The sequence below is a fragment of the Phaethon aethereus genome (assembly GCF_964289735.1).
Source record: "Phaethon aethereus genome assembly, chromosome: 15".
NCBI lineage: Eukaryota > Metazoa > Chordata > Aves > Phaethontiformes > Phaethontidae > Phaethon > Phaethon aethereus.
Genome location: NC_138591.1, coordinates 2255242 through 2274922, shown reverse-complemented (window position 1 = coordinate 2274922; position 19681 = coordinate 2255242). Strand labels below are relative to the sequence as shown.

At 49.7% G+C, this 19681-nt stretch overlaps 1 protein-coding gene across 1 annotated transcript in view; it reads left to right on the top strand.

Moving 5' to 3' along the window:
• Positions 1-19681, top strand: part of LMF1 (lipase maturation factor 1) — a gene marked incomplete at both ends in the record, with an annotated part of 205120 nt that overhangs the window by 117321 nt on the left and 68118 nt on the right. The window lies entirely within an intron of this gene.

Below are 19681 nucleotides of genomic sequence, written 5' to 3'. Positions count from 1 at the left end.
GTGGAACGACCTCATGGTTAGTCCTAACTGCAAAATACCGTGCAACGTATTTTTCTCCCCGTAAAGACCCTGACATTAAAGTGTTAAGCCAGCGTTCAGCAGCAGCCCCTGTCTGTTGCGGATTTGGGCCGCTGGCACTCTCTTTCCCCCCACGTTCCCCGATGTGGCGTGCGAGGTCTCAGGCCGGATCGCAGCACAGTTTCTCGGGGTGCCGGTGCACGTGGGTGGGTTGCTCACTCCCACCATGGTGGGAGAAGGGCTCCACGGGAGCGGGGGGCAGAAGCTGTCCCATATGAAAGAGTGTTTTCACTGACGTACGACGGTCTTGCCTTCTTCCTCAATAATAAGCTAGTATTTCCTCCGATAAGCTAATAGACTTGTATTGCTTTAATAACAATAATGCATTAATATAACAGTACGTTCATATAATGTACTTGGAATTTAGTTGTTTAGTTTCTTCTTATGAACATCTATGGACATTTCATTTGTATTCATAAACTTTTTTTTTTTTAATCACAGTTACTCTGAATTTCTTTCAATAGTTCCTCCTCCTGTTCAGCAGTTGCTGTTCTCCATTTAGGTAGCAGATACCCTGCCCTGTGGTGAGGGGTGGCTGATACGCAGCGTAGCTGAAGGATAAGAAAAGGTCGAAACCCTTTTGAAATGAAGAGCAGAATCCCGTTGCTGGCGGGGATTCCGAGTCGCTGTAGCAGGAGGCTGGGTGCACGGGCGTTTTGGGGGTGTTTATGCCCAGGCTGCTCAGCAGGTTTTTATATTTGGACTTTGACATTGTCATTTTTTTAATGGAGAAGCCGTGAGAGATGAAATTCAGGCATTGCTGTCGGACAAAGCAAACCTTACGGAGGAGCTGCTGTTTTCTGCAAGCAGTTGCCTTTCGCCTTGCTCTCCAGCAGCCCTGTACACCGGCGTTCTCAACATTTCTTGTTTTTGGAAAAAGTTATTGCTTCATTAGCTCTGCAGGACCTGGATCGCATCCATGAGGTGGGAGATTTGCACCAGAGGAACTGGACTGCCACTGAGGCCTGCCTCATCTCTGATCTCCATCCAGCTGGCTTTGGGAAACCCTCTGTTTTCTTGGTCCTTGGTTCCTTCTCCTAGAGCTGGATCTGATCCGCCGTGTCGGCTCACCTGTGAGCCCCGACACCCAGGACCAGGTTGCCTCCTGCTCCCCTTGGCTTGGGCCAGACCACCTTCTGTGCTCTCGGCCCGCTCCCACCCCGCTCACGGTGCCCCTCTTGTGTTATCCCACTCAACCATGTAGTGCAGACCTTGCGCAGCCCAAACAGGAGTCTCGTACAGCCCCTTCACCCCCCTGCAGCCCGACTCAAAACACAGCAGTGCTTCTCGGGAGAGCCACCCCGTCTGCCTGCGCTTCCTACTGGGCCAGAGCTCTGCCAGCTGCGTTCCCTGCCCTCCCAGGTCCTTCTCTTCTTCTAGGGTGGGCGTCCATCACTCCTCTTCTTCCCCAGTCCAGCCAGAATGGGGGTCCTTGGTCTCTGGAGGTCCTTGAAGGCTGCCTGTGGTTCACATTATCGTGGTGTCCTGTGCAAGAGGGTTCTCAAACCTGCAGAGCCACAGGTCCTCTTCTCCTGGCACCCAGCCTGGTACTAATGAGGGGAACTGTCCTAATCTCTCCTTTCTCAAACAGGCCACCCAACCGCTGCTGGCAAAACATTCAGGACAACCTCACAGGAAGGTTTGGCTATCCTTTCGTTTGGGTTTTTGTCACCTCATTGCGAACACTGCGTGGTCCAGCATGCCTCTGGACAGCTTTTCCCCTCTTCCCTTTGAATGGGGAGTAATAACCAACTTGCTCGTTGAAAGCAGGACTAAATCTGCACTGCTACTTTTATTCCTGCCAGAGTATCTGCCCTCAGACTGCCATTTGCACGACTTCGTCGGGATGGTTAATGCCATTGCTTCGTCCCCTTTCCAGCCAAGGGCTCAGCCCCCAGGGTTCCCTCATACAGCGGTTTGCAGGTTCTGCTGGCTCGCCTGGGAGCTCTGGAGCCCCTTTCCTCTGTGACACGGAGCAACGTGATTATTGTCGTCTTCCACTGACCCTTGGCAATCGAATAGGAGACTCTTTTGTGTTGAATCTAGTCCACTGCAAAACTGGACTTAGAAGGCGTTTGAGCTATCTCCAGGCAGCCAAGCCCATAGCCAGGTATTTCTGTTGTTGACTTGGTGTTTCATTATCTCTCTTCCCAAAATTTTCTTTGGCACAGTGGCAAACAAGGCAGCAAATAGCCATGACTGAGGCAAATGTCCTGAGGTAAATATGAAATTGTTGATTCAGAAGGGGCCAGGAAACACAGGTCGTATCTCAACTCCTTCCCACCTCTGGAGTCTTTTCTATTTGGTACTACGAATGGGCTGTTTGGGGCAGTAAGTTTATTTTAAAATGCCCAATTTTGAGGAAGAAATGCTGTTACCAGCAAGCTGGTCCCCGGTGGAGTGCTGTGGACAGCCACAGGGGTAAGTAACAGTAGGAGTTTCCAGCGGCACACAAACTCACGGCACGCGGTGACGTGGTTGTGTCACGTCACATAAATCGTACCGATGTGGTTGCGGAAGGTGGGGAGATGGTACGTACGCGTCCTCAGCGAGGGCTGGGTACAAAGCCCCTCCTATATGCATCGCCACTCGCATCTCCTTGTAGCTGCCTGCTTTTCTTTTTCCCAAGGAGTCTGTTTTCCTCCCAGCCGCCGCCGCTGTTAGTTTTTCCATATCCACCGGGAACCACACTCCTCGTTAAAGCCGTTCCAGGGCGGGAGAAGGGGAGGGATCCAGTTCCTTCCAACAACACGCTACGCCGCTCACCGCAGGCACGACGCTGGGGCGAGCGGAGAACATTGAGCCATTGAGGAAAGCGGCGGCCGCCGTAGGCGCGTACCTGCGGAAGGCTCCCGGTGTCCCGGCTGCGAGCTGACACCTATTGGCACCGTCCGCACCAAGAGCTCCGCGAGCCAGCCACGTGCGCTCGCAGCCCTGAAGGCCAACCCTGTCCCTGGCTGCACCCAAAGCAGCGTGGCTGGCCGGGCTGGGGAGGGGGTTCTGCCCCGCTCTGGGGAGACCCCCCTGCAGGGCTGCGTCCAGCTCCGGAGCCCTCGGCACAGGAGAGACATGGACCTGCTGGAGCGGGGCCAGAGGAGGCCCCAGCGATGCTCCGAGGGCTGGAACAGCTCTGCTGGGAGGACAGGCTGGGAGAGCTGGGGGGGCTCAGCCTGGAGCAGAGAAGGCTCCGGGGAGACCTTCCTGCAGCTGCCAGGGCTGAGAGGGGCTGGTAAGAGATGGGGACGGACTTTGTAGCAGCGCCTGTAGCGACAGGACAAGGGGTAACGGTTTTAAACTGAAAGAGGAGAGATTCAGACTAGATATAAGGAAAAATTTTTCCCAATGAGGGTGATGAACCCCTGGCCCAGGTTGCCCAGAGCGGTGGTGGATGCCCCATCCCTGGGAACACCCCAGGTCAGGCTGGACGGGGCTCTGAGCACCCTGCTCTGGCTGGGGATGTCCCTGCTCACGGCAGGGGGGCTGGGGCTGGACTAGGTGGCCTCTAAAGGTCCTTTCCAACCCAAATGATTCTGTGATTCTAATAATACAAGAATTCTCTTTATATGTAACCAGAATAAGAACAGAAGCATAATTATCACATTCCTGTTAATTGCTTTGTGGCCGATCTGGGGAGCCCAGGAAAGGAGTCCCTCAGGTGCTGCTTTGCCCCTGCTCCTCCCCTTTCCTGGGCTTGTTTATCTGTATTTATTAATTCATCCAAGTATTAAAATAGTTTGGAAAGTCAGTTGCTCTTTGCTTTTCCCCTCAAAGCTTATGAGAGGAGGACAGTGAATTTTTAGTGAGACTCTTTGCAAGTGCTGGCTGTGGAAACCGAAGCACTGAAAACGAATTCGTACAAACCTGCATTTTATAACCAGGCTGCGCTTGAGTTCCTTTTGCAGTGACTTAACTTCCATTCTGCTGGACCTCCGCAGATCTCTTCGGTGGTTGGTATCAGTTTCCTAGATTGCCAAAGACCTGCTTTCTCCACGCGAGGAGGGATGATAATTACACCTACCGTGTGAGCGCTGTGCCAGCGGCTTGCCGGGGTCTCTGTCCTCCTGGGGAAGAATGAGGAATTTATTTACATTCAAAGCGCTTGGCCTTCTCCCTTGAAATGTGGCGGTGTTTTCCTCCTCGTCCTGTGAAACGCAGGCGTGTAAAACAGTACTTCCGTGCACGGCGCTTTCTTCCTGCCTCCCAGTTGCGTTGTCCTGGGGACCAGCCGGACGTGCTGCAGGTGAATGGGGTGTTGGGATCACGTTTTCGGAGTTCGGTCCTTTTTAAGTCAAGATGTACAGTTGGATAAGAAGTTTATGTGGGATTACCGTAGTCCTTAGCAGTTTATAACAAAGGCAGCAGTGAGTCGTCGCGCTGCCTGGTCCAGGTATCCCTTGTAGCGTCTGGGGGGGGTGCAGACTTCCAAAAATGTGAGCAAATGTGTGTGCAACTGCAGGACGCTCTTGTACTGCGGTCCACGGGGTCACAACCCTGTGCGGACACTTAGTCAGGTTTTAAATACCTATTTAAATACCTCTACCTACCATATGAAGCTTGTGTCTTGTAACTGCTTGCATCTGTGTGAAAAAGCTGCTGCGCTGGACCAAAGCTGGGGCTCCTGAGCGGAGGAGCGCGTTCGTACAACGTCTGTTGCTTTGTTGGTTGGGAACGTCAGAAATGAGTTTCATGCGCGCTACATATTGAGAGCTTCTGCTCCGGGATAAGACTATCGAGCCTCCTTTTATTATTTTTTAACTGGAAAATTCTGGTTTATTCCTTTATTCACGTGGGATTGCCTTCAAATAATTAAGTTCTAGAAGATCAACCACAGTAATGTTTATATGGAGAAAATTATTTGGGTAGTTTTGATACATATGCTGGCAGTGAGGCAAAGAAGTGGAAAAAACGGTTCAGCGCGGCGGGGAGGGATCGTTGGGGGGACGAGGGAGAGGGGCTGGGGTGACGTCAGCTCGGCTGCGCTCACAGCCCGGGCGCATCTGCTGAAAGACGATGACAGATTGTAAAGGGTCGTCACTGTTGAACTGAAGTGGTCCTAATTTATAAGTCTGATTAAAATTAGTTTTTCTCTAGCATTTGCTCCGGCCGGAGAGATGCCGCGGGCTCTCCGGTCGGTCTGACCCGGAGGGGCTCTTGCTGCTTTCTGGAGTTGGCCGCTCTTCCCACGTTTCTTAGTTTATTCTGGATCCCTGGGAATGAGGTTATTAAGAGTGGGTACCAGCTTAACGTGAAGCAATGGTTAGCAGTTCATAACTATTTTTTTCCCCTAAATGTAGGAGGAAATTGCCAGCTATGGTGAACTATAGATGTTTTAATGGCAAACGCAGTTAAAGAGTTTTACTTCCCAGCTTACTTATTTGTAAATTTTATTTTAATTAGTGCATCGACTTGGAAATTTGTTAATCACTAATACATAGGTTCTAGCAACTCTCTTCTTTTTGGGCTGGTGCATACTTTTAATGCACTGAGCTGCTTGTGTGGGCGAGAAGCTTACTTTTAAAATACTTTACGGAAGGCACAAAGTCTCAAAGGTGTTTTATGTGGCAAGCTAAAGATGTAATTTAATAACAACAAATAGTTGAGGGGTTATTTGGGGAAAGTTTGCTTCTGTGCAGAAATGCTGAAGAACGTAATGGAAAATCCAAATTACCCCTGCGTGGCACGCTGCTTTCTGTTGCCCCCCAAAAGGATGAGCCTGTGGCTTTGTTTCACTGGGCTGCTCTTTTCTCTGGTAGAGTCTGATCCTAAAGTCTTTGCTTGGCTTTTCCCTGCTGGGTTTCTGTAGCGCACGGGGTCGCTGGCTGTGGGACATCTTCCCCTGCTTCTGCGGGTGCCTGCCCTTCGGGAGAGGTTCGGGGGTTGGACCCACCGACCACTTGCACGTTCTGGTTGTGGTTGTCGTAAACCGTGTTCATCTAGATAAGGAATTTATTTTGTTCTTTCCAAAAGCCAGTGTGCCGAGAGACTTACTGAAAACTCAGATTTCGGGGCGGGGGGGGGGGGGCAGAAATCTGATGTTTTAAAAGTCTCTATAGACGTTTTCTGCTCCCACCAGCTATCCCCTTCTGGGCACCGAGTTAGAAAAGAAAAAGCCGGCTACAAACACTGGCTCTTCCCCCGGCGCTTGCGGGAGCTGCGGGCACTGCCCTCCATCCTCCGAGAGAACGCCCGCGCCGCGCTTCCGTTCCCGGTGCCGTCCAGTAACGAAGTTACGCCTCGTAGAGGAGAGGGATTATAAAGGAAATGTAAAATGATTCATAGCAGAAGTGGCATGAAATGTCATTACAGGCGAGGCGGTGTAGGCGGGGGGACCAAGGGACGGGGAGACCCCTCTTCCGTCCTGGCCGATGGCGTTGATTTAATACAGCGTTGATTTAATAGAGCGTTTTAGCCACGTCACTTTTTTGTACTCCTTTCCTCCCTTAAGTTGTGCCGTATTTTTATTAGGCTTTCTGCTCTGATCTCTCACTTCCTCGGTATTTCCACGGCATTCAGCGTAACAGGGTCCCAGACGTGGACAAACTGCTATCCAAACAAAAATCCCAGGGTTTCTGTGCAAACGCATTTGGGATGAGCAAATGGGACAGCTCTGAGCTCGCTCTCACCTTCTTGTTTGCTCCTTCTTGACAGAGGGATGCTCAGGGACTGGGCTTAGACGGCTGGAATAATCCGTAAATTATTGGCAAAAATTGTGGCACGTTGCTCAGGTCTGTGCAGTTACGGGCAGTGGCTCCGTGTCACGGAGCCGTGTGGCTTTGCTCTGCACTGCAAATCCAAATTATTTAAATACCTGGGTAGGCAGAGACGTGCACAGGGGTGGCCTCATCCTAACGTCGCTCTTCTGCTCTCCCAATTTCTTGTGGACAGTCGCGTTTGCTTTATTTTGCCCTTGATTTAAGTACAGCTGGAAAGGCAGCTTAGACCGTATTTAATAACTAGTCCTTCAACACAGGGAGGTGCAGAAAGTAATTTGTCCCCTTGCCAAGCACCAGAAAGAATGGGCGTTTTGTTCTGCGCTTCACGGTGATTTTACCTGGGTGTATTATGGAAAGAGAGAAAGACTTGTGCTACTGTTACCCTGCACGCTGTGTTGATTTATTGAAACTGGAGCCTGCGAGTGTGAGTCGCGAGGTACGTTCTGACATGGAATTTCTAGGAGAAATATACAATTGGCCTGGTTATTATTTTTTCCCTCCTCCGTTCACTTGGGCGTGTTTCCAGCTTTTGCGCTAAGCAACAAGACTTTAAATTAGTCTTGAATTTTAACACAATGCAGCTTTGCCTTCATGTTCCCAGCGTTTTATTGTAAAACATCTGAGCTCGCGTTCTTGTTTCATCTCCATCACCATACTCACCTGCTCTGAAACAGATAGTTCCTTCTCTTTTTTCTTTTTTTTCTTTTCTTCTTTTTTCCTTCTTTTTTCTTTCTCCTTTCTCCTTTCTCCTTTCTCCTTTCTTCTTTTTCCTTTTTCCTTTTTCTTTGTATCTTTTTTCCTTTTTTTCTTTCTTATTTTTTCTTTTCTTTGTTCTTTGTCCTTTGTCCTTTTTTCTTTTTGTCTTTTTTCTTTTCTTCTTTTTTCTTTTCTTTGTTCTTTTTTTTCTTTTTCTTATTATCTTTTTCCTTTTTTCTTTTTTTTCTTTATTTTTGAGGAATGAATTTAAAAGAGGCTGCAGGCAGTAGTTGCCCTGCTGGGCTGAAACAGTGGCTTTGCTGAGACTTAAACGTCATCATCCCCCTTCCCGGTGCGTCTGCGTGGGCTCCGGTTGCCTTTGCCCGTGTGCGCATCCAGGTGACCCGTCGTCTTGGCAGGGGAGCGCCCGACAGAGCCAAACCTCTCCTGGATGCAGGACGGACGCAGGAGCCGCCTCTTTCTGCCCAACACGTGTGTCCGCGGAGACGCCGCGCTCTGCCTCGGAGCAGGCGGGAGGAAGAGGAGGAGCCAGGCTGGGCTGAAGACGGGTTTTATCAGAGGGGTGAACAGGAGCCGGCGCTTGCAGCAGAGCGGAGCGGCAGAGCTTGGGTGAGAGCTCGGACATCGCCTGCTCCAAGCCCTGCTCGCACGTGGCCTCAGCGAGCTGGGGACGCACTGGAATATTTTCTCTTGTTTAGGTTGTTGTAGAAAGTTAGGATGCTGCTGTTGCAGCCGGTGCTCTATACGGCCGTTTTACTTAGAAGATTAATGGCAAAATGGAATAAATTTGTTGGGCTGTAACAGAACTTCATCTCTTGTTTAAGTAAAAGCACATGTGAAAGGCAGGAGAAGGCTTCGCTGGGTGAGACGGTGTAGCTGGTCTTTGTTGTAGGGCTTTAGCGTGATTTATGTGCTCGTATTTATATATAATTTTGTATCTGCTTCCAGAAGCTGATAGAGACATTGCAAATGCAGTGAGATGAAAACGTAGGGATTAGAAATGGCCTGTCCGTTACCGGTGACGAGGTCTGAGGAAGGCGTTCAGCTAAAGCGGCAACGGGCTTAGGGCTGCGCGTCGCTTGCCGCGAGCAGAAGCGCCTTGCGTGCGGCGTCGCCCGAGGAGGGTTCGCTCAGGCTTTACCGTCACGGCTGTAACGCGCGGGAGAGTTTCAGCTGTACGTGGTGAATCGCGTTCTCACCTTTCAGTCCTTCTGTCGAGACCATCACTTAAAATCTACCGACGTGTGGCAGAGGGAGGGCTCGGGGCAGCTGAGCGCGGCTCCCGCACGGCAGCCAGATGTGCGCTGGCACTGGGGCGGGCTGGAAGAGTCGAACCCTCTCGTGTCTCGGTACGGCCGAACAAAGCGCGGGGTGCATTGGCTACGGAAAAACTGACGCAGATGAGAAAACCACAGGGAGGGGATTGTTTGGCGACGTGGTGCTGCATTATCTGTGTCTAAGGTCTGTGAAAAGAGTAAATTCCCTGATAGCAACTCCAGTTAATTTATTTCCTCTTAAGCTGTATTGAAATACATGAAGGAATCTTTCTCTTCATTAATGTCGCCAGCATTCAAAAATTTTTGCCGTATTTCGTCGTTTTTAGAGCAAGAAATTCAGGATGACTATTTTACACTGACTCTTCCAGGCCTATTTTGTATCTCCTTATTAGACAGCTAGACTGCTTCTCCTCCAGCTTTAAATTATTTACTGGGCAGGTTTTAACTCGGAGAGAAGCTCTGATCTCAGCTAGAACTCTGCGAACACAGCGGGGTTACGTTGTGAACAAGCCTTGAATCTGTTCCCATTAACAAATTCTCGACAAACGAACTCAGGATTTGAGCACTGCAGTGCTTAGGTTTTCTCTCCACTCCGCCGTTAGCGGGTTTCTATTGTCAGCAGGTTAATTATTGTCCCGCATAGTTATTAACAGTATCTGTGATCGTCAAGGTAAAGCACTTCCAGGCTGGTGTTTCTCCGTGGAACACACATCTGCCTCTTGACATGTGGAGTAATTCAGCAAAACGCTTCAACACGTGCTCGCTTCGAGACCGGGAGCGGTTGTTTGCTGGCGGATCGGGACCGGCGTGGCGGCGCTGGCTGGCGAACGGCGGCGGTCGTTGCACTGGGATGGATGGTCAGAGGCAATTTTTGTGAGCGCAGGGAGGGCAGAGAGCTGGAGCTGCTGGCGGGTAGAGCCCGCAGCGGCTCAGCGCAGGTCCTCTGTAGTCCTCCCGCTTTCCGCTCTTCCAGTTTGATCAATGACAAAAAGCCGCCTTCCCGCTCCGGTGAACGATCGGCTCCCAAGTAATGATGTCCAGCTGTACTGACAAAACGTGATTGCTCATCAGTTTGGTTGACGACTTAATCTGGGGCTGATTAGCATCTTGGAGACTGTCCAGACGATCAAAAATGATGCATAATTTTGCTGCAGGCCACAGTTTATTTAACGTTTTAGCATCCTCCCGGCTCTCGCGTAGTGGCAGGGGCTTGCGTCGCGATGCGCGTTCCCCCTCCACGAGGTCTGGTTCTGGGGAGGAAGGGTGCGCTCCTGCCAGGCTCCGGCCGTAGGGAGGAGGGTGTGAGCTGGAAGGGCTTGGCTTTGTGTCACCGGGCTGCAGGGGACGTGTCGGTGGCCGGGGCCTCACCGTGCAGAGCATCCCGCGCTCGCCCCACGGCATCGCTCCCCGTGGAAGCTTGCTGTGCCCTTGGGGTGATGATAAATGCATAAGAGCAATTAAAATCCCCTCCTTCCCCCCAAAAAAGAGGGGAGACCTTATCGGTCTCTACAGCTACCTGAAAAGGGGTTGTGGTGAGGTGGGGGTTGAACCAGTGATAGGACAAGAGGAAGTGGCCTCAAGTTGCGCCAGGGGAGGTTTAGATTGGATATCAGGAAAAATTTCTTCACTGAGAGAGTGGTCAGGCATTGGCACAGGCTGCCCAGGGAGGTGGTGGAGTCACCAGCACTGGAGGTGTTCAAAAAATGTGTAGACGTGGCACTTCGGGACACGGGTTAGTGGGCGTGGGGGTGTTGGGTTGATGGTTGGACTTGATGATCTTAAAGGTCTTTTCCAACCTTAATGATTCCATGATTCTGTGAAAAAAACTGTTTCATTAAGCAACTGAACACATTTTCTGGTTCTTCTTGCAACTTCCAGATCACCACCCCAGGTACGAGGGGGCTTAGGGAGCAGCAGGAAAGATGAGGCTGGGGGGAACGGACACGGGGATAAACCCTGCGGCTGCCGAGACGGCCGAGCTGCGGGGCAGACGGTGCTGCGGAGGCAGCCTGGCTCCTGCCCGGCAAGGGTTAAAGCTGGAGCAGGGACTGCTGGAAGAGTTCAGTTGTTTCCCATTAGGCCGGGGCAGCCCTGGCTGCCTTCCGTGCTCTGGGAGCTGGGGCCGAGTCCCCAGTGTTAAATCTGCGTAACCGATGCCGTACGACTGGCACCAGCCTTGACCACAAGTGGCCGTTAAAATAAACATCCCCGGGCTTAACTGACAGGCAGGCTCAAGGAGAAACAGGCCTGCATGACGGGGAATATTAAATACCCGGCGAGAACCTAACTTCATCAGGCAAACACCCCCCCCCGCCGGCCCGGCATCGCCCCAGCCCCGCGGCATCAATGGGCGCAGTGTTTGGGGCAGGCGCGTGCCTCTCCCGGGGGGGGACGGGCTGGTGCCAGCGGTGGGGGAACACGCGAGAAATCCAGCCCCGAAACCCGCCCCAGGTAAACACGGCGGCGCGAGCCCCGCGGCGGCGCGGGGAGCAGCCGGCACGGGCACCGCGGCACCGAGCGGGGAGGCAGAGCCAGGGAAGGGGCCGCCATCCCTCGGTTAGCCGGGCTCTGAGCTCCTGCTCCGGGACGTTACTTGGTGTTAGGAAAGGAGGTAAAAGGCTTCATTAAAAATGAGTCGCTTGGCGTAGGTCAGCAGTCTTATTTACGACGATGATTTGCAAGCGCTCCAACTCAGGACAAGTGTGAGGGCGTTATTATGTCCCCGGGGATAAGCGGAGCGACATGTTTATTGGGTAGAATTTATTCGTCTACAGAATTTATTTATTTCTTTTTCAGAAAAGCATAGAAACAAGCAACACTTACAAAACAAGCAAGGCGATTACACAAGTGCAATACTTCGTGGACCTCGAGGCAGAAGGAGCTGGAGGTCGAGATGCGCGTTGGTTGGTGCTGGTAGGAGAGGTTTCACCTCGGGTCCCTCTCGGGTAACAAGCTGCTCCAGCACGTGCTGCTTAAGATCTGTCACGTTTTTGTGCCGGAAGGTAAACCACCAGAGGTGTTAAGAATATACTGTAGAACTTTCCGTTCCTAAATTGTCCTGAAAAATATAGGTAATGATTATTTTTACCCGAGGAAGACCTTAGGCGGGATGAGGACATTTATAACAAGCACACTTCTGTGCCCAGATGTCCAAAGTTGCCCAAGCCCGTTTCCTGGCATCGGCAGAATTTAATATTTCTATCTGTGTCACTGTGTGTGTGTATCACTTGCCATGTCTTTGTAAGAGGTCACTATTTTAACCCTTTAATTAAAAAAAACCCAGTTATTGGAGTGGTTTCCGCACGGGAAGATGCGATGCCTGTTTAAGTGGCTGCGGGGTGTGATTCGTTGGCGAGAGCGAGCAGAATTGGCTGCTGGATTCATCCAGCATCCAAGAGTTTGTGCACTGGCTCCTCATGGCAAAAGAGTTTTCTAAGGGAATTGTTTTACTTGTCCTAAATTCTTCCAGTCTGCATCCTTTGTCACTAGGGAGAAAGCTTCAAACAGAAGTAAGCTCTGCTAAGCTTTTGGCTGCGTCTTTGGGACAGCTACCTGTTTTTTCCTGCTTTCTTGTTCGTGCCGGGGAGAATGGCTAACGCAGGAGGTGACGCTCGCTGCTTTCCAGACTCTTACGCTTTGGCAGGTTTTTTTCCTTTCTTCCCGCCCCACCCTAGGAAACAAAAGGATTATTTTTATTCCAGCCTGCTCTATAAGTGCTGTTCGATGAACAGGAGATTCAGGCCTGAATTCTCCTGAATCAGCCGCAGCATGTCCTGCGGAGCTGGTGCCTCCAGCAGAGTAGAGCCTTGGCGTGATCATCACTGTGTATCCAGCGCAAGGGATGAGTAGTTTATACGCCCATTTAAAAGGCCCTTTTGACCAAGTGTCACAGAGAAACCGTTTTGCCTGCTTACGGTGCGTCCAGGGGCTGCACTCCTTCAGCTATAGAGAAATAGTTAGACTTGTAAAATGCCGTGGACTAGAATGGGCAGAGTTGTCCTGGTGTTTGTATCAACATAGTTTCTAGAAGACAATGGGAATAAGATACACCACACGTTATTTTATGTATATATTCAGCTTGGTTTGAATTGGCATAATCATTTTGGATTAAAAAATTACATCTTCGTTATAACTATGCAAGGCCTGTCAATAAATTGCAAAATCAGAACACGTGTTAGAAATATCTATTTCAGTGTCCAAAGAGGTGAGGTCTACAAGAGCACAGACGTGTTCTGTCTGCTCTGGGAAGTACTTGGGTGTGCTTCTCAGTACAGCAGGGTGAAGTAGCTCCATACCCTGTACTTTCGCAAATCCCAAGAGCCTTTATTTTCATCTTGCCCTTAATGACCAGATAGTAAAGAAATGAGAATGTGTTAACCTGGTGTCACAACAACTAGAGCACAGAGGAGCGGACTTCACTGATGTTACCCACCCCAGAAGCCTTGCCCAGGGCTTCTCCAAGGCTGTGTGCTGGGAATCTTAGGCAAAACATGTATTCCTAATGATAGCCTTCCATTTTTGCACCTCTCCGATGGACTGAAGAGTCAGTTCAGTGGTTTTTGTTATTTTGGAAGGGTGTTTTAAGTTACAGTTAACAGCGTTACGGGAACACGTGGCAGCTCTTTGTACAAACGTCCAGGAGATGGATGGGAGCTGACCACCTTCAACTTGTTTCACTCTTTCCAGCCTTGCAAAAACACCTGGTCAGTGTTGGGATCACTCTTTTATTTCATTTTAATGTGAAAGTTTCAATTTACATTATTCTCCTTCTTTTTCTGACTTGGATCAAAGTCTTCTCAGTGAAGCCCAGGTGACTCCAACCAAAGCTCAGGCTGGACGGGGCTCTGAGCAACGTGATCTAGTTGAAGATGTCCCTGCTCGTTGCAGGGGGTTGGACTAGACGGCCTTTAAAGGTTCCTTCCAACCTACAGATTCTGTGATTCTATGACTCGCAGAGCCAACCAGCGCCAGGATGCCCTTCACGCCGTATCCTCAGCCCCTTCCACCCCTTGGATGTTTCGTTTACAGCAGTGACTGCTCAGACCAGCTGGTTGGTTGAAATACCTGCATTTGAGCCGGATGGTGTTGAGCATACTCTGTCTCTCGGGCAGTTGGAGAGTTAAACGAGGCAGCCCATGACGCCGAGTTCCCCCTCCTGGCCCCGGCGCTGGGTTTGGCGTGGAGCGCGGTGGCGTTCCAGTTCGGAGAATTCAAATGACCATCCAGGTAGTCAGTTCCTAATGGCACAATTTACCCTTTGTGAGCATGTTTTATGAAAGATCCCACTGTTTGTCTCAAGTTGTGAGGAAAAAAAAAAAAAAAAAAAGAAAACCTAACCCAACTGTAAACGTCCAGGCCACGAAACTGCCTAATCCAAACACAGGCACGAGCCGGGGGCTTTGCTGGCATTCGCCGCCGGTGGGTTTTGCCCATGTGTTCCTTGGCCTGGTGCTGAACGTTGTATTTATGAGCGCACACCAAAAAAAAAAAAGCTTTCTGAAGGAGGTACAATCCTGGTTTTAGCACTGGACTTTTAAAAAGGCAAAAGAAGTGAAGTAAGGCAGGCTTTTGGGAGAGCAGCTGCAGTACGTTTTTGGAGTCACTAATGGTGGGTTAAAGCCCAGGGTCCCTGGACCCGCCTGAGCAGGCGTAGTGGCTTGCAAGGTGTTCAGAAAGATGTTCCTCCAACCTCTCTCTACAGCAGCGGATTTGCCCTTCAGAGCCCATCCCCAAAGAGACAGAAGGGACCACGCTGCGTCACCAGGGTCTTCGGTGTCGGCGGGAAATGGGCACTGGCTGGTTTGGAAATACCGTGTAGTTTGGGGCAGATCCACGAGGACGAGGTGACCCTCCAGCTCCATCATCCCGTGCATCGGTACCCGGGGCTTTCCCTGCGGCAGGAAACCTCGCAGCCTCCCCCGCGGGGAAGGGGGGAGCGCTGGCACCTTGGGACGGGAGCAGAAAGGCTGAAAAGCTGGCAGCTGCCATGGTCCCCACAGGCAGCCCGGGTGCTCGCAGGGGTGGCAGAGGAACGTGCTCCGCAGCCAGGTGTCTCCCCTTGCTGCACTTCTCAACTGGACATAGCCGAGTTGTACCAAGAGACCCAGAAGATGATTTGGCTGTAGATCCTCAGCGGGGAGGGCAGGTTGTGTTCTGGGCATCTGGACTTTTTCCTAATTGAATGCAAACTTGTCTTCTTTTTTAACATGGCTGACTGATAGTTTTTCCTCCTCTTCCTCTTCTGACCATCTTCTGTGCTGTAGGTTCAGCTTCAGCTGCTTAGGGCAGCCTGTGATCTGTGTTTTTAGTACTTAAATTGGATTTTAAACACTTTTCTGACCCTCTGGTAGTTACAGCTCTATCTGTTGGCAGCAGAACACCGTCCTAGCCCAGGGCTCTGCGACTTCTGATGGAAAACACAGGCTTTGATTTGCAAAGCAGCGGACGGGAGCCCTGGGGTAGCTTTTGGTTCATGCGTTCTTGTCCCTGTTGTACCCGCAGGTTATGGTTGTCCGTTTCCCGTAGCAGGGAGCGTGCTGGTGCTGCGTCCAAAGCTCCCTGCTCATCTGCTACATCCAAGGGCTACGGCAAAGCAGAGAATAACCATGGTTTGAACTGGTGAGCTCAGCAGAGCAGCCCTGCGTGACAGCAGCGCGGGCTCTGTGCTGTCTTGCTGGGTGATGTTGACTGAATATCCTTTTGTTTGCACTGGTTTGAAAACACACTCATTTTGATATCTTTTCGTGGCTGTGTTATCGACTGGAGCGTGCCAGGAACTCTGCTGAAAAGGTCAGAAAATCCCAGTTCATTGAAAATTCTTGCAGAAAAATGGTCCAGAAAAGACCATGCAAGTGACCTTGCAGAGGTCACAGAGGGGAATCATCAGAGGGATGAACAGGGCAGGATTATCCAGGGGATCTTCAAGGTGCCAGAGATCTCAGGGGAATGTGCTGTGGGACCCAGAGGTCCCATCTGGTCCTAGCCGGAGTTAAGAGCGTGGAAGATGCTGGTCGCTGGGGTGACCCATGCTCTTTGGGATGAAATGTTGACATCCTTTCCTTTGAAACATTTTGTACTCGGGCAGAATAAGGAACTGCATGAGCTTTAGTGTTGGAAATGTTAAGCCTTGGCATCTCAGTCAACTTGATGGTGGAGCTTTGGGTCTTGCAGTGATGGTAAATGCTTGACGTGGTGTCCTGGCTGCATTCTCTCTCCTTTCTGCTGCTTCTTATTCCCGGGATGTGGCAGCGTAGCTGTTGCCTGTTCTCTGATTTACCAGTTGCTTCTACCTGGTGGGAGCTGGCAAATCCATCAGCGTGCTCATGGACCAAAGCGATACCTCTGGCCTGCAGGAGAAAAGACTAAATGAACCCAAAAGTAACGTGTATTAAAAGAAAATGTAAAATGGCAGAGGCCACATGAACTAAGCAGAGGTATTTTCTAGCTGTCTAGTCTAACGTTTGGTATCATTTTTCTCTGGGATTACAGGGGCTTTCACCTCATAAATTTGTGCCTGTTTGAGGTCGTTAATCTTTCTTTACATGTTGCCTTGCAATTTTAGAGCTTTGCCACCATCTGGGATCACATTTTAAATGGAGTTTCCACTCAGTACGTTCCTTTTCATGAAATTATTTATATATAGAGAAATATATAATAAATATATCGGGACTGGGTTGTTTTTAAACATTTTGAGTGCTTTCGCAAGGGCTTACCTTGTGTGGAAAAACTTGTCTTCTCTAATAGAGAGCCATAACATTGACCAATTAAAGGATCACATTTGCAATATGCTCTTAAATGGCAATTTAAAATATTGGTGAGTGACCTGCATCGCGATCCACTGGGGAAGGTGAGCTCCACCGGAGAACGCCGGGCCAGGGAGCACGTTTCTGTGTTGGAAAACCTCGGAGTAAGAGACACACCGGGAAAGCACCATCTGATGGGAACTTGATATCAAACCGTGGCGATCACTGGAGAAGGATTGCTGCAGCTCCCCTGTCTCAGCCCCGTTGCTTTTGGGATGGGACCTTCTTGGTAAGGATGTGTTGCTCTTAGTTCATGTTTCTTACAGACACACCTTCCAGCCTCGTCCACTCCCTAAACCAAAGGTGACCCATCTCTGGTGCTCTTAATAAACAAGGCTTCTCCCCAAAGGCAGAAATGACCCACAGTTGGTCACACCAACTTCTGCTGACCCCGCCAGAGCCAAGATGTCTGTTCCAGGCCCTGCTAATTATTTTAAACGGATTTTGAACAAATAAATAGCCTGAACAGTTCAGCGGTTCCTTGTATAATTTTAGCTCTGGACCCTTCCAAGAATGTACAGAATAAATAGGTGAATCTGTAATACATCCGCAATTAACTCTATATACAGCGAGCAGCTCGGAGGCATGCTATGGAGGAATAGTGTCAATAAACAGGTATGCTGTGGGCCGTGGAAATGTGGTCTTTATTATTGGAGAAGGATAGCTCTGACCAGGAGGTAGGGTGCAGTCTGGAAAAGCAAACAGTGCCGCTGTAGATCCTTCTGCCTCCACCCAACTTGTTGGAATTCAAAAACCCATCGTTTCAGTGTACCCCAGGTAAAGTACATCCTCGCTCGTGCTGGTGTAAATCAGAGCTGACTCATCATGAGCAAAGCTTGTCTTTGTAGCTAAATGTCACGGATGTGACGGGAAGGTTTCACCTACACTGATGACTTCGCAAGTGCAACTTTGTGAACAGGAAAAAAAAATTCCTCGGGATATTTTATAATGCTGAGGCATGAAATTGCACAGCAGAATTTTCTCCCAAGACCCTTTCCCCTCCGGCGTCCGTAGCAGCCATCATTCCCCAAGAAACCCAACGCCCAGACGTGAATCATTTCTCTGATTTTTCATGCTTTTAACTTTTCATTGCTGAGGCTTCGCTCGGCTGGGAGAAGTAGGGACCTGTTTCGGCTTTGAAAAACCTTAGACGGAGGGACGGCTGGGGAAAGGAGTTAAAAATGAAACAGCAGATTTATATATATAAAAAGTAAAAATATATGTTCTACATCTGAAGTTTATTTAGGTCCTTTGGGAGAGTGGCGCGGCACTACGTCTCTACTAAATTGCCAACATTTTATGGTCGTGCTGGCACCGAGTCAAACACACATCTCCTTGGCTTGGGTTGCTGTCTTAAAGCAGGCAGATTCCAGTGTGTTTTTCTATGAACTGAATATTACTATTGACTGGACAAGGGAAGCTCTGCCCAGCAAGAACGTATAGGTAACTTTTATTTTTAATAGATCTATCGAGACTTAATTATTTTGATACTGCTTTACTGAAGAGCCGACCCCTTGTGACCCACTCGGCCATTAGATCTCTGCATTTTAAGACAGATACAGCGCTTTAATTTTTTCTTGGGATTTTATGTTTTTATTGGAATCGTATTAATAATTGGAAGGTTTCAAAGGGCATAGTTTTAACTGGTTAGCTGCTGTGTATGCAAGCATGTTAGTAGCATGCACATGGGGATGCGTGCGCTTGCCCGCATGTATAAAATATACGCGGCACGAGGTACAACTGGGATTTACACAAGAGGCTGAGCCGTTTGCCGCTCAATTTCCTTTCAAAACCCTTGCCTACATCTGTATCTTTGTGCAAAATCACTGTGTCCTTCATCAATCAAGGTTGCTGCACATACAGAGCGCCCACCGCAAAGCCTCACCGGCGAGGAAGCAGCAGCTCTCCGTAATCTCCCCGTTATGAAGAAGGGTGTTTCGCAGGAATCGTTGGTTACTGTACAGCGTGAGACGGTCTGACTTCAGTCAAGACACGCATCTTCCCACACTTCCCAGCAGCTGCAAGTGACCCAGTTTATCTCCTTTCTGCTTGCTGCCTCTTGCTCTTCTTCACGGGGCTGGGAAGCCGTTTCTGCTCGGGCTTGGGAAAGTGGAGCTTTGATCTGCAGATGCGTAAGGAGGAAGGGTCAAGATCTGAAGCAGAATAGACTGGCAGAGAAACAGCCCATTGGATCATGCTGATCAAATTATGCTCTGCGATGGAGAATCCTTTTTAGTTTTTGGACCAAAGTCCAAGAGAAAGGAGAGCTTTTCTTTGAAGCTGAGAAGATGAGTTCATGCCTCGGTGCCTTGGGAAGCTGGAGAACTGTGCTTTACAGTTCATCTGCACCTTCCGCAAACGCTCGGGAAAACATTCAGTAATACCTCAGCCTGGTTTTCCAGGCTCCTGCTCTTCTTCACGCCTTTCTGTTTGCGCCAAGGGCTTCCCTCTCTTTTGAGGGTTGGAGCCTCCGGTGCCTGCGAGCCGTTAGTGAAGTGTCTGTTGTGCCAAGTTAATCCTGTTTCTTTTGATCGAATAGTTGCTTCCTCTCATCATTTATTCATATTTGCTGCTGTTCCATTTCCTGCTGTTTTTCAAGATTTTTCTGCCATTAAGTGCACTCGGATTTGAGTATTTTGGTTAAGTAGGTGCCTTTCTATGAGAAAAGAAATTATAGTATCTAGAGGGTATGGGAATATTTATGGCTTGCTTTGTTTTTCACCAAGCCATACTTCTGCGCTAGGCACCCAGGGCGATGTTTTGAAAGGCTGTCCTTAGTGTTGTTTTAATATTAATGCCAAGTATGCTTTTGGTTATCTGAATCAATAGATAATCTGAGTTTACCTTATTCAAACAGGTAGAATAATGGATTTGTTGTTCACCTTTTTGAAACGGATTCATTCGTAACTTGCTAGTGTTTTTGGAAAGGCGCCTTGTGAGCTTGAGCTGTTTGGGTGCCCCTAAGCAGGTACGACAGAGGTGCCCGAAGCCATGCCGTGGGTTGTTACGGAGCGAAGGAAGGTAAAAACCCGTCATTGCGAAGGGTAAAACTTGCTTGGTATATCTCTGGGCTCCTCCTCGCTTGCGGTTTTGG